Source organism: Amblyomma maculatum, chromosome 3 (genome assembly GCF_055883805.1).
Source record: "Amblyomma maculatum isolate TAMU_Amacu chromosome 3, ASM5588380v1, whole genome shotgun sequence".
In the NCBI taxonomy this organism is placed as follows: domain Eukaryota; kingdom Metazoa; phylum Arthropoda; class Arachnida; order Ixodida; family Ixodidae; genus Amblyomma; species Amblyomma maculatum.
The window spans coordinates 29,962,534-29,973,809 of NC_139346.1; the positions used below are offsets into that span (position 1 = coordinate 29,962,534).

An 11,276-nucleotide genomic window follows, 5' to 3' on the forward strand; every position below is an offset into this window, starting at 1 on the left:
AGAAGTTCGGATGGAGTAGAGCCTGAAGCTTGTGGCGAATTTCTGTAGTTACAAAGAATTCTCGCCAGAGCAGTTGTCAACTCCACGCCCGGCATTTTCTTCAAGCTCTCCTTGACTGTTCTTACGGCCCGTTCCGCAAGACCATTGCTCTGGGGGTGATAAGGAGGGGTACGAATATGCTCGATTCCATTTTTCTGTAGGAATACCGCAAACTCTAACCCAGTAAAGGGTGTACCGTTGTCGGTAACTATGGTGCGGGGCAATCCAAACCTGCTAAACGGTTCTCATGCAATCGACAGTGGCTTTAGCGGTTGCTCGAGATACTGGAATGGCTTCTATCCAATTGCTGTGTGCATCGACAATTACCAACAACATTTTGTTTCCAATAGGCCCTGCATAGTCTGAATGCAGCCGTGACCACCTCTCTCTTGAAATCGGCCAGCTGACAAAATCGGCCAGGTGCAGAATCCTCGTCGCCACTGTTGCGTTCTACCGGCCAAAGGCCGGCAGCTACGCGATGAAAACCAGGCAGATTCACAGAGCGAAAAGACGACACTTTATTTCCGGCTCGGAAATATATAGAGAAGGAAAGAAAGGAGGGGAAGAAGGAAAGAGGGGCTATCTACGCATGCCCTGGTTATCTGCAGCATTGTTGTCAGCAGCAAAGAACATAATCAAATACAACTAAAGTCTGCAGTATAGGTCCGCTCACACTCAGCCTAGCCACAAAAATTCCGCCATGGAAAAACCGCCCATTCTGAAAGCCTTCGTTGCTGTCTAAACAGATACCTAATCACATGACGAAATTATAGTTGAAGCCTTATGATGCCTCTCAATTTTTTTTAATAGTGAAACAATAAAAATCTTATTTTATTTCCAGTTGTTTGGTCAGCACTGCGGTACCGGATGCTTCGGACCGTGGCCAAATGCTAGCAACTGCTGTTTTTTAGTTTTGCCAAGCTATAAATACCATAGACAATTTTTAGAGTCTATAAGCACAAGCATACACATAGCTAAACAAAACAGAACCACATAAATACTAGACAACAAAAGAGCAGCATTCCTCAGGCCTTCAAGGTTTTTAGTTTCAGCTCATTCTTGGCATGGGACAATTTATCATTTTCTCTGCGGCACAAATTGTTCAGTAGGGTATTCGCTGCAGCACTTATGACAAGCTCCATCACTTCCTTTGCTGTGTGACCAAAATCGCTCACATCTAGGTCATCAATGTCTCCAAGGGCTGAAAATGCAAGGGCAACAAGAGCGTCCTTCTGCATAGGAAGGCTAAAAAACTGTGTGGAATATTCTGGGGCCCTGAGCTTGTCCAGTACAATTTCTGTGAAAAGCACAGCGTTCACAACAGTGGCTCGTGGGAACTTGAGCCCTCCTCTCGACATGTTTGCGATCAATGCATTGTCTACATCTTGCAGGACAAGGTTTTCCCTGCAGGATGTGCATGCTAGTTTCTTTAAAGCTGCATGGGCGCAATAGCCAGCGACATATGTTACCGCTGGCAGCCTCGAAGCTTTTGCCTCAATGTCAGGATCAGCCACGGCAACACGAAATTGATCTTGCAATGAGTGTACATCTACATCTAACTTTGATGCACTTGACGCTTGCACCATGTCCAACTCAGGCAAATCTAGACCTTTTTGCAAACGCAACTTGTTCTCCGACTCATATTTGCCTGATGGACACGTGGTAGTTGGCCCCTGACAGTTGCCGGTACTTGCCAAAGCGATCCTCAAGGCTGTCAGTTTGTAATTTTCCCAAGAGCACATAACTAAAACCAAGCTCTTCCAAACAATACACGGCGAGTTCGTGCAAGGCATGGGTAGTGTGGTCAAAGCAGAGTGTTTCTCGCATCAGGCGGCCATTGTCATGCTTGAGGCTTGCCCAGTGGTCAAGCCAGTGAACTATTCTCAAGAATTCAAGTTGAGGGCATGAGGTTGATGTTATTGGGCCTTGCAACTCATCTCGAAGCCGTTCTCCTTTTTTTGGCGTTTTGACATTTATTACATTCCACCAAGTCAATATGGTGTCAATGTATTTGGACGTTTCGTGTGCATGCTGGAATGAAGCTGTGTTAAGAGCGGCAACAGTTGATAAGTTAAAAATCTTCAGGGCCAGTTTAACATTTTGGCACTCCATGTTTGACGGGTTCAATGCCTTTAAGGTAAGTGTTGGCGCTACCTGTGAAAGGTCATTTTTCTCGGCTTCGTGAAGCTGTCACAACACTTTAAAGGGTGCTGTAAGTATCTTTGGTTGGGCATCGGTACTTTTTGGGTAAGGAAAGTACATGCACTTCCCAATGTTGCGCTGATTCAGCCAGTTATTCCTAATGCACTTAACAAGTGAACCGGATCTATGGCAAAAAATAGGGGGCGTGATGGATCAGCAGGATGCTGGTACACAATGCTGAGCCTTGCGGGCTTAGCAAAGAATGACAGCTTTCCTGTTTATGGAGTTGTCTGATATCAGTGCTACGATTTTAAAACCAGATGCCTCCAGATCAATAATAAGTTTCCGAAGAAAGTCATGCAGCACCCTGGCATCAATTTGTGCAACAGGTAGAATGTGTACAACATCTTTGTTTGAAGAAAGCAGGCTCTGGATCATGAATACATGGGCTGTTTTGCAGGGCTTGAGGAGTTAACAGCAGCACCTGTCACGAAACCAGCCTTGTAATCAAAATATGATTGAAGGTGCACTTCATCTATCATTAAAGTCGCTGTCCGTTCATGCTGTTTGTATGTGTTCACAACCCGCTTCGCATAAGAAAGAAAGTTAGATTCCTGTTGCTCTGTTGCAGGACTTACATCATATGATGAACAAAGCCTTCTGACTGTGTCAGGATGCGACAACTTAAGTTTCATTGAGCTTCTCAAAAACTTGTAAGCGTGAGGTGAAATCGTGAACAAAAGGCTTGCAAAAACTAAAAAATCTGGGGGATATCGGTTAGCATTGTTTAAAACAAGACGTACTCTGCTTTTGAAGAATTTCAGTACCTCGAAATGCCATTCTTGCAACTTGCATGCAGAATGTTCATCACTCACTTCATCCAGTAAAGTTGCTACCAATTGAAGAAGATGACGAATCTTCTCAGAAGGCTCAGTTAAATTGGTTAAATTGGTTCACAGGAAGGGAAAGGCGCAGTAACTGTCACACTTGCTCTGTGGACACCCGAACCGCGCCGTAAGGGAAGGGAGGAGGGTGGGAATGAAAGTGGAAAGAGAGAAAGAGGAGCCGTAGTGGAGGGCTACGGAGTAATTTCGACCACCTGGGGATCTTTAACGTGCGCTGACATCGCACAGCACACGACGCCTCTTCGTTTCGCCTCCATCGAAACGCAGCCGCCGCGGTCGGGTTCGAACCCGGGAACTCCGGCACAGTAGTCGGGCGTCTTACCACTGCACCACCCCGGCGGGGCAAAAAGGCTCAGTGGAGATATTGCTTTGACTGTCTTCAATCATCTGTAGCACTCTTTTCAAATCTCTTAGATCACAAAGCTTTTCAGGCACAAGCACGTCACCACAATTGCTCAGGCGAGTTTCACCAAAAAACACTTCTATGCGAAGGTTCGATGACACAATCACCGACGGACTGCAGGAGCAGAATCAAGGGTCAGATCCAAGAAGAAAACCTTCCTATCCTTGTTGATAATAGTCCAGAAGTCAGAATTTTGAAGGCTTGGCAAAGCGTCGAGCAAATCGGAGAAACCATTTATCCTGTTTTTGGCCTCCTCTTCAGCTTGAGTCTGCTTCGAAAGCAGTATAAATGGCTTGCACGTGACGTCACCTCCGCCCGCACCGACGCGTCACAGCCATGCTGGAGCACCATTCGGAAGTGGGACTCCGCGCACGCCGCCTGTTACAGTGCTTGCAGTGTTCGTTTTTCTTTGTGCTTCTAGACGGATGTCGCCGCTTTTTATGAGAAATGCCGCCTGTTTATAGTAAGCCTGCTTTTAACGAGGCATATTATGCTGGACTGATTGGATCGGCGCGTGCACGCTACCAAGAGAAGATCAGGCTGTGCAATGATGTGGACCCGTACACGTTGCGACCGGGTGCGGACACGACGATGGATGTCGACGCTTTCCCTGAAGTTTCACACGGAGACATTGTAAACTACTTGGTGTTCTCCTCGAGTTTCGTGACACTGGAGGAAATGAAAGCGTACAAGTCGCTTGAGTCTCACAACTATTTTACAAGCGGCTGGGTGAAAACTCTGTCGGCGAAGTGCCTGCAAGGAGAAAAGGTGCTGCTACTAGGAGAGGTAAGCTTGATCCTTTGCTTTGGTCTCATACGTTGTGTAGAATAATATGAAGTATTTCCTGATTGGTCGACGATGCATGCAAGAGACGCGCGCGATATTGAAGCGCACCGCAGAGGTCAACTGAATCACTCTAAAATTAAAGTAATCGCGCTAGCTGCATTCATGTGCCATGCCTCAGATTTCATAATTTTTAAACAAGATAGCTTTTTTGCGAGTGTTTCATAGCTGAAAGGATGGCAGTGCGTCTTTGCTGTGATATTTTTTTTTCATACTTCTGCACTGTGTACACGATGTGTACTTTGAAGATCTCTCCATTTTTTACTTTGTTTTGCAGGTGAACCACTCACAACGGCTGGGAGAGAAACCACTGAAAGTCTGGATTCTCTGTAAAGAAAATGGTGCCGTGCTGACTGCACATTGCACCTGCATGGCCGGTGTGGGAGAAGCTTGCTCACATGTCGGTGCCTGTTTGTTTGCTGTCGACACAGGTATTCGGATGAGGAGCTCTGTTACCTGCACCCAGAGAGACAACATTTGGCTCCCTATCTACGTAGAAAAAGTGCAGTTTAAAAGATTGAAGGAGATCGATTTTTCATCTGCCAAAGGAAAGAAGCGACAGCTAGAAGAACGGATTGGGAGCACCCCTGCAAACAAAGTGACTAAACAAAGAGTGAATGTGCCACCAGCCTCACCAGCCAAGATGGAACGGTTGTGCAGTGTATTTAAAAGAAGTGGTGTTGTACCCGCAATTTTTTCTGTGCTGCCTGGCCATTCTGCTGCATTCAAAAAGCCAGTGCCCACACAGCCCACGCAGCTTCGAAATTTGTACATGGAGAATTCATTATCAGAAGGACTCGACATGCTTGTTAACAAGGCTAAACAATTTCTAACCAATTTCCATATTACTGAAGAAACAGTTAAACTCATTGAGTCTAAAACAAAAATACTGAGTAATTCACCAGACTGGTATCTTTACCGAGCCGGTAGAGTGACTGCATCACAAATGAAGAATGTGTGCCGAACAACTGTAGACAATCCTAGCCTGTCCTTGCTGAAAGCAATATGCTATCCGGAAAAAAAAATCACTCAAGTTTCCTGCAACAGAATGGGGTTTAGAGCATGAGCGGGATGCACTTCAGACCTACGAAGAGCAGTGCAAGAAGAAGCACGACAATTTCATGTGTTTTAGGTCTGGTCTTCATCTCAGTGCTGAATACCCATTCGCTGGAGCCACACCAGATGGATTAAGCTCATGTTCGTGCTGTGGTAGAGGTGTGGCCGAAGTGAAATGCCCCTATTTGCTTCGGAATGCTGCCTCATTCGCTGAAGCGAAGACCTGTCTGACGAGCATCAATGGTACTCTGCAGTTTTCAAAGCTGCATGAGTACTATTACCAAGTGCAAGCCCAGATGACTGCATGCAAGGTCAACTACTGTGACTTTATTGTGTGGGCTCCAAACCTTTTCTTTGTGCAAAGGATTAGGAGGGACGAAGAGTTTTGCAACGAGATGTTTTCAACAGCAAAAGAATTTTTCATCAAAGTTATCCTTCCCGAGCTCTTCACCAAATTTTACACACGGCAAGAAAGAGCACCAGGAAACGCATTGCCATCAGCAGAAGTTTACTGTTTCTGCCAAGGACCTGAGACAGGGAAGATGATTGCATGCGACAACACGTCATGCAAATTTAAATGGTTTCATTTTCCATGTGTAGGAATGACTCGCGCACCAAAGTCAAAGAAATGGCACTGTCCACAATGCAAGAAAGACAAAGAAAACTAGCTTGCTTGTCATTAGTGCTTTATTCTGCTGGGCTGTTCACTTATATGTAAAATAAAGAAATGTACAAGCTCTGTAACATATTTTCTTTACAGAACCATTTTTCTATCTGATTAACAAATAGTAAGGCAGTTGCAAGATTGTAGCACTACATAATACAGCCAGATTTTTTATTAATCCAGGTTAACACTACTAAACCTCAATCGTAGATGAAGGCACTTCATTGTTGGCTTCCTTCAGCTCTGCTACAATTGACGGACACAAGTTTGACAAAGCACAGCATACACTGACAATTCGGTCTAGTGGTGGCACATCGTCACCCTCTCGACGGGCAACATAATCTATGGAAAGTGTGCTTTTGAGAATGGTAAACTTATTATGAGTCCAATCACACGTTCAACATGAATCCGCACGTTGGCAAGCTTTCTGGTGCTCAGTACTTCTTCCGCCGACAGCTGCTTCTTTACTTTCGTGTACGCAGGTACGTGCAACCGCGCACAATAAAAGCCGACACTCTCCGAGATGTTGAAGCCCCGGTCGGCGAGCACAACATCATCAGGGCGCAGGTTATCAAGAACACCACTATGTTCAGCGATATGGTTGTCGCTGCAGCGGCCACCCCAACCCTCCGATATAAAAGTGACAACACCCTGAGGTGCAATACCTATCAAAAACTTAGCAGTGTTGCTGTTTTTGTACTGGGACCATGTCTCACTTCGTGCTGCATAGGATGATGGCCGTTCTATTTTTATTTCAAAGCAGTCAATTATGACTGCCACATTAGTTCCAAATGAATCAAAAAAGGCCTGTGGCATTGTCTCCTGCAATGAAACACTTTCTGGCCAAGAAATGAATGAGTTTAACCGACAGTCAGCAACATATAGCCACTTATCAAAAATGCGGCCCACAGTGGACTCTGAAACTCCAAACCTGAAGCCAAGGTCAGTGTTCTGCAAATTAAGTTTAAGCTTCATCAAAAAAAGAATAAACTCCTGGAACTTAGGCTGTTTTTTGGACTGTGCTGGACATGACAATCTATAATTTCAAATATACCATAGAGAATATCAAAGTTTGACATGCCAGTGTAGTACACAACTTTAGCTTTGTTCTTGCTGAACGCTGCTTCAGTCCACTGTAGCAGGTTAACCTGGGTACGCAAAGCATACAGGTTGTCATTAAGGGTGGTGCACTGTTGCTCCAGAGCTGCAATGTCTCCCATGGTCAAATCTGCCTGTACGGCAACTCCTGAAATGAACAATGAAAACTTGGATGAAAACAGTGGTGATCACCAGCATGCAGACATTTCATAAATGCGATGTAAACAAATATCTGGAGTGAACGAGATCTACGTTTCAGTCTTAAAGGGGCAATAAAGATGCTGACCTGATTCATTTTCAGTAGCGTTGACTTCAGATTCATCTCGCGGTAGTGCCTGGTTGTTTTCAGCACACGTGCTGTCGTCGGCACCGCCGTCGCAGCGGTTCTCGGATGGCGCGGTGGTGACTCCGGATGCACCTACAGATGCTGTGACCTCTTCGTCGTCGAGCTCAGGTGTCGTTAGCTTTAATCGGTGTTTTGAAGCCCGTTCGTAGCGCCCAGTACATCCGTGCTTTGAGTTGTATCCCAGTAAGAGTTGGGGCCCAGTCCGGGTTCGTTTCGTCCCAGAGCTTGGACGGTCCCCCTACAAAAAGCGAGCAAATGTTATTCGAGTGCAGTGTAAAGTGCACCTTAAGCAATAATAATGAATTAGGGCTTACCTGTTACAAAGTGGGCTCCGCACACTCGAATGTTTGGAAGCTCGGCTCTTAGATTCGCGCGCTTGATAGGTGCAAGCCACAGGCTGCGCCGCTTCGCGCTGAGTTCCCTCGTTCGCTCGCATTGCCCTTCCACGATCTTCGGAAGGCGAAAAAGGTTCGTGTTTGCCGACTCTTTCCTTAAACTGCTTTTACTGCGATTACTACAGCCAACAACAGCGCAAATAGCCATCATAAAAACAGTGCTATGTACACACGACTGACAGCATTGAGAGCACTGGCGCGCGGTCCCGCAGTGCTCCAGAATGCCGGAAAACAGTCCCGCGTTTGCGGAAGTGACGTCAGTGCAAGCTATGTATTGCCTCTTGCATTGAAGCATCTTCCAAGCGTATCCTTTTCTGTTCTGGTGCTTCTCGAACCGACACTTGTGGTCGAGATAAATATGCGGGGCACTTTGGAAACAAGCTTGGAAGTGCAGTTTGTTTCAGGCAAATGGTTTTCAGCGGAACTTCCACAACTTTTCCAGTTTTGATATCTGTGTAGGCAGTTGTTTTCAAGTAGTCCGTTGGCAAAAAATGCTTTTCACAGAGCTGAAATAAAATAATACAATCAAATGAGCATGTAACTGGACAAGAGATGGCATTAACGAACGCGCCGACAAGTTCAGAGACCCTTTGTCTCTACTGCGGAAGCAATAAAGATCGTCAACACGTGCGTTACGATGGTACCGTGCGTAACCGAAATCATGCATTAGCAACCGTCAGCGGATAAACCGCACGATGAAAGCTTTTCGTCTCAGAACACCATATAACAACACAAAAAGCAATGCTTTCCACTGTGTACTTTGTTGGCAAGAAGTCTTTCCGGGGAACAGCTCTGGTCCATGCTGCCCGCATCGTCGGGTCTAGTAGGAAACCTGTGCACTCGGACACTTGGGCCGCCGTCATAATTTGACTTGCAGTTGGATGCACAGCATGAGCCAGGCATTCTTGCATTCGAACAGGTGAAGAGTAGCACACAAACGACCAGCAGCAACTTCGTAAGCTTGACTTACGATCGCTTACGACGCGCCATGCTTACCGATGCTGTGATGCTGTCAAAAACATGATAAAAACGTGGTTACAGTGACCTAGAAGGGGCAGTGCAGCGACCGCCACTCCCCGCGCGACCCTCGCAGCGTCGCCTGTGGCGGCGCTGCTGTCGACCAATCTTCCAAGCAGGCGCAGCGGGTAAGTGAAGCGCTCGTGTTTCTCGAAGGCGCTCGGATGGTTTTGTCTAGCGCAAATGCTTTGAAATTTATTCCACAACAAAACGATGCTGCGAGGACAGGAAAAAGCTGTGTGAACAGCTTGAAAAGCCCTGACCCCCTAGCACACGGGGTAGGATAGAAGCGTGCGGCAAGAGAACACAGTCGGATATGACATCGTTAAAAAAAAAGTATAAAACAGGCAAGAACAAGAAAATCATATGACAACATTATACAAACAATAAATGCAGCTCTTTGGGTGATATATCTGATATGTCAATGTTAGCATCCTTTATCATATAATTCAGAAGTGTAGGCAATTTAATTTTTTTTTTAACATTTAGTTTCCATAATTGGTTCTACAATTTGGAACATACCACACCTCAGGATGGCGCACATTATAAACAGAGATGTTTTTCTCTAGCCGTACAAAACTACCTTCTTTCCTTCAAAACTACCGTTTGTAACCGTTTCAGTCATAGTTATATTGAAGGAATAAATATTGAGTGCTTAAATTAGGTACAAAGCACCCACTGAAACAAACTTGGTGCCCCTCTCTCCGCCTCTTAAACGCACTGAAAAGAAACATGAACTGAGAAGTAGCGCTGCGGTTTTGTTTTTATCGAATTAACTAGTTACAGTGCAAGCTTACTGAAGTTTGGTACATCTTTCAAAAGCATACTGGAGAACTTAAAAAATCGTGCAAATTATCAACATGAGACAGAACTCGTTGATGGTAGCACAAAAGCTAATTACGCACATTACATAGAAAATTCTCGCACTAATTGAAGGGAATAGCCATAGCATCCATCCACGGAGTAAACAAGTCTGAGTCTCGCATGCGTGCACACAAGCAATTTATTCACAGGAGCTTAACGACACATTCAACTGTACAAATTGACCAAACAAACAATAAAGCAGAGGGCAAACAGGGAAACTTAATGGCGAAACCGTTACTTCAATTTAAGCGACCATGCTTAGGAAGGGCTTTTAGAAGGTTATGTAACAAAAAAAAATAAAGCACAAGCGTGCAGTTTGTGCTTTACAGAGCACAGAACAAAATATACATCGAACAAAGTTTACCACATAACACATTAGCTGCACTAGAAGGGCTTATTGGGTATACAATTACAACATGGATGTGGGGCTGTATGTTTCAACAGGACATCTGAATAAGGCAACTCAATATGTATGTCACACACCGAGAACATGCATAAAATAGTAGACCAAGATAACGAAAAATGGTAGTGTGATGCAAAGTTACACTGCACTTACTTCAACCTGCTGAGTTTGATGTGTTTAGCAGAGTTACGCTTTTTCAGCAGATTTGATTTGTGTAGTCCTTTCACAAAAAAATGTAGCCTCATGGTGATATAAAAGCCAACAATCTGGAGTTAGGCTTTTTACGTGTTCTTCGCATCCAAACTGTAGTAGAGCAGCTTTATGAATCATCTGCAGAACATCCATAATGCTTTCACGGTGCAGTTTCCGTGCACTAAAGCAGTTTGTAAAGACATCTAAGCGTCTGATGAACCTGAACAGTTCAAATGAAGGATATAGCAAGCCACCCCGGTCGTTGTGCAGTATATATTCTGCTACAGCTAAGCGGCACCCTTCCTGTGCTGGAAGCAGTAGACGGTCAGTGCAAGAACAGTTGCTGGGCAATACACACTTCCTTGCTACGTAACCGGCAATGTGGCATATAAGCCTCGAGTCACTCCTCTTGACATGGTATGGATGTTCCATAGTTTCTCCTGAAGCAGATGAGGGTATCGGCTTGTCAGTGTAGGATTTTACAATGTCCATCAGTTTCTGTTTTGCATTTTCCTCTTTGTCTTCAACGCCAAGCAGAGAACTAATAGTATCCCCCCGACATTGCCACCTGTGACACTGTGGGCGAGGTTGTAAAATGATAAGCAGTTAACTGTGAGCAGAAACTGCTGTGGAGTTGGGTGGGCATTGCAGCCCGATGACACTCGAACTAGGCCGAAAAACTTCTCAATCTTGTCCTGGCTGAGCCGGGATGTCAGCACATAACTAAAGCCAACCATTTTATTTAGGTAGGCAAGCAGCTCAAGGGAACTAGTAAGGGTCACCCTTAGCCCCTCTGGAGTAGATGCACTTAGAAACTGCTGCTTATTGGCATGAGCCTCCCATCTATTCAGGAAATCAAGCATTTCTTTTATGACCTCGACGTTTGCAGAGTCTGGCCGCAGGGCTTCT

The 11,276-nt window shown here is 45.3% G+C and overlaps 4 pseudogenes; 1 reads left to right on the forward strand and 3 right to left on the reverse strand.

Annotated features, from left to right (window-relative positions):
- Nucleotides 1–883: 883 nt before the first annotated feature.
- On the reverse strand, nucleotides 884–3,021 carry LOC146194433 (uncharacterized; annotated as a pseudogene).
- Nucleotides 3,022–3,269: 248 nt separating this feature from the next.
- Nucleotides 3,270–6,195, forward strand: LOC146194434 (uncharacterized; annotated as a pseudogene).
- A 50-nt stretch (nucleotides 6,196–6,245) lies between these two features.
- LOC146194435 (uncharacterized) lies at nucleotides 6,246–7,472 on the reverse strand (annotated as a pseudogene).
- Nucleotides 7,473–8,148: 676 nt separating this feature from the next.
- On the reverse strand, nucleotides 8,149–8,794 carry LOC146194436 (THAP domain-containing protein 2-like; annotated as a pseudogene).
- Nucleotides 8,795–11,276: the final 2,482 nt, after the last annotated feature.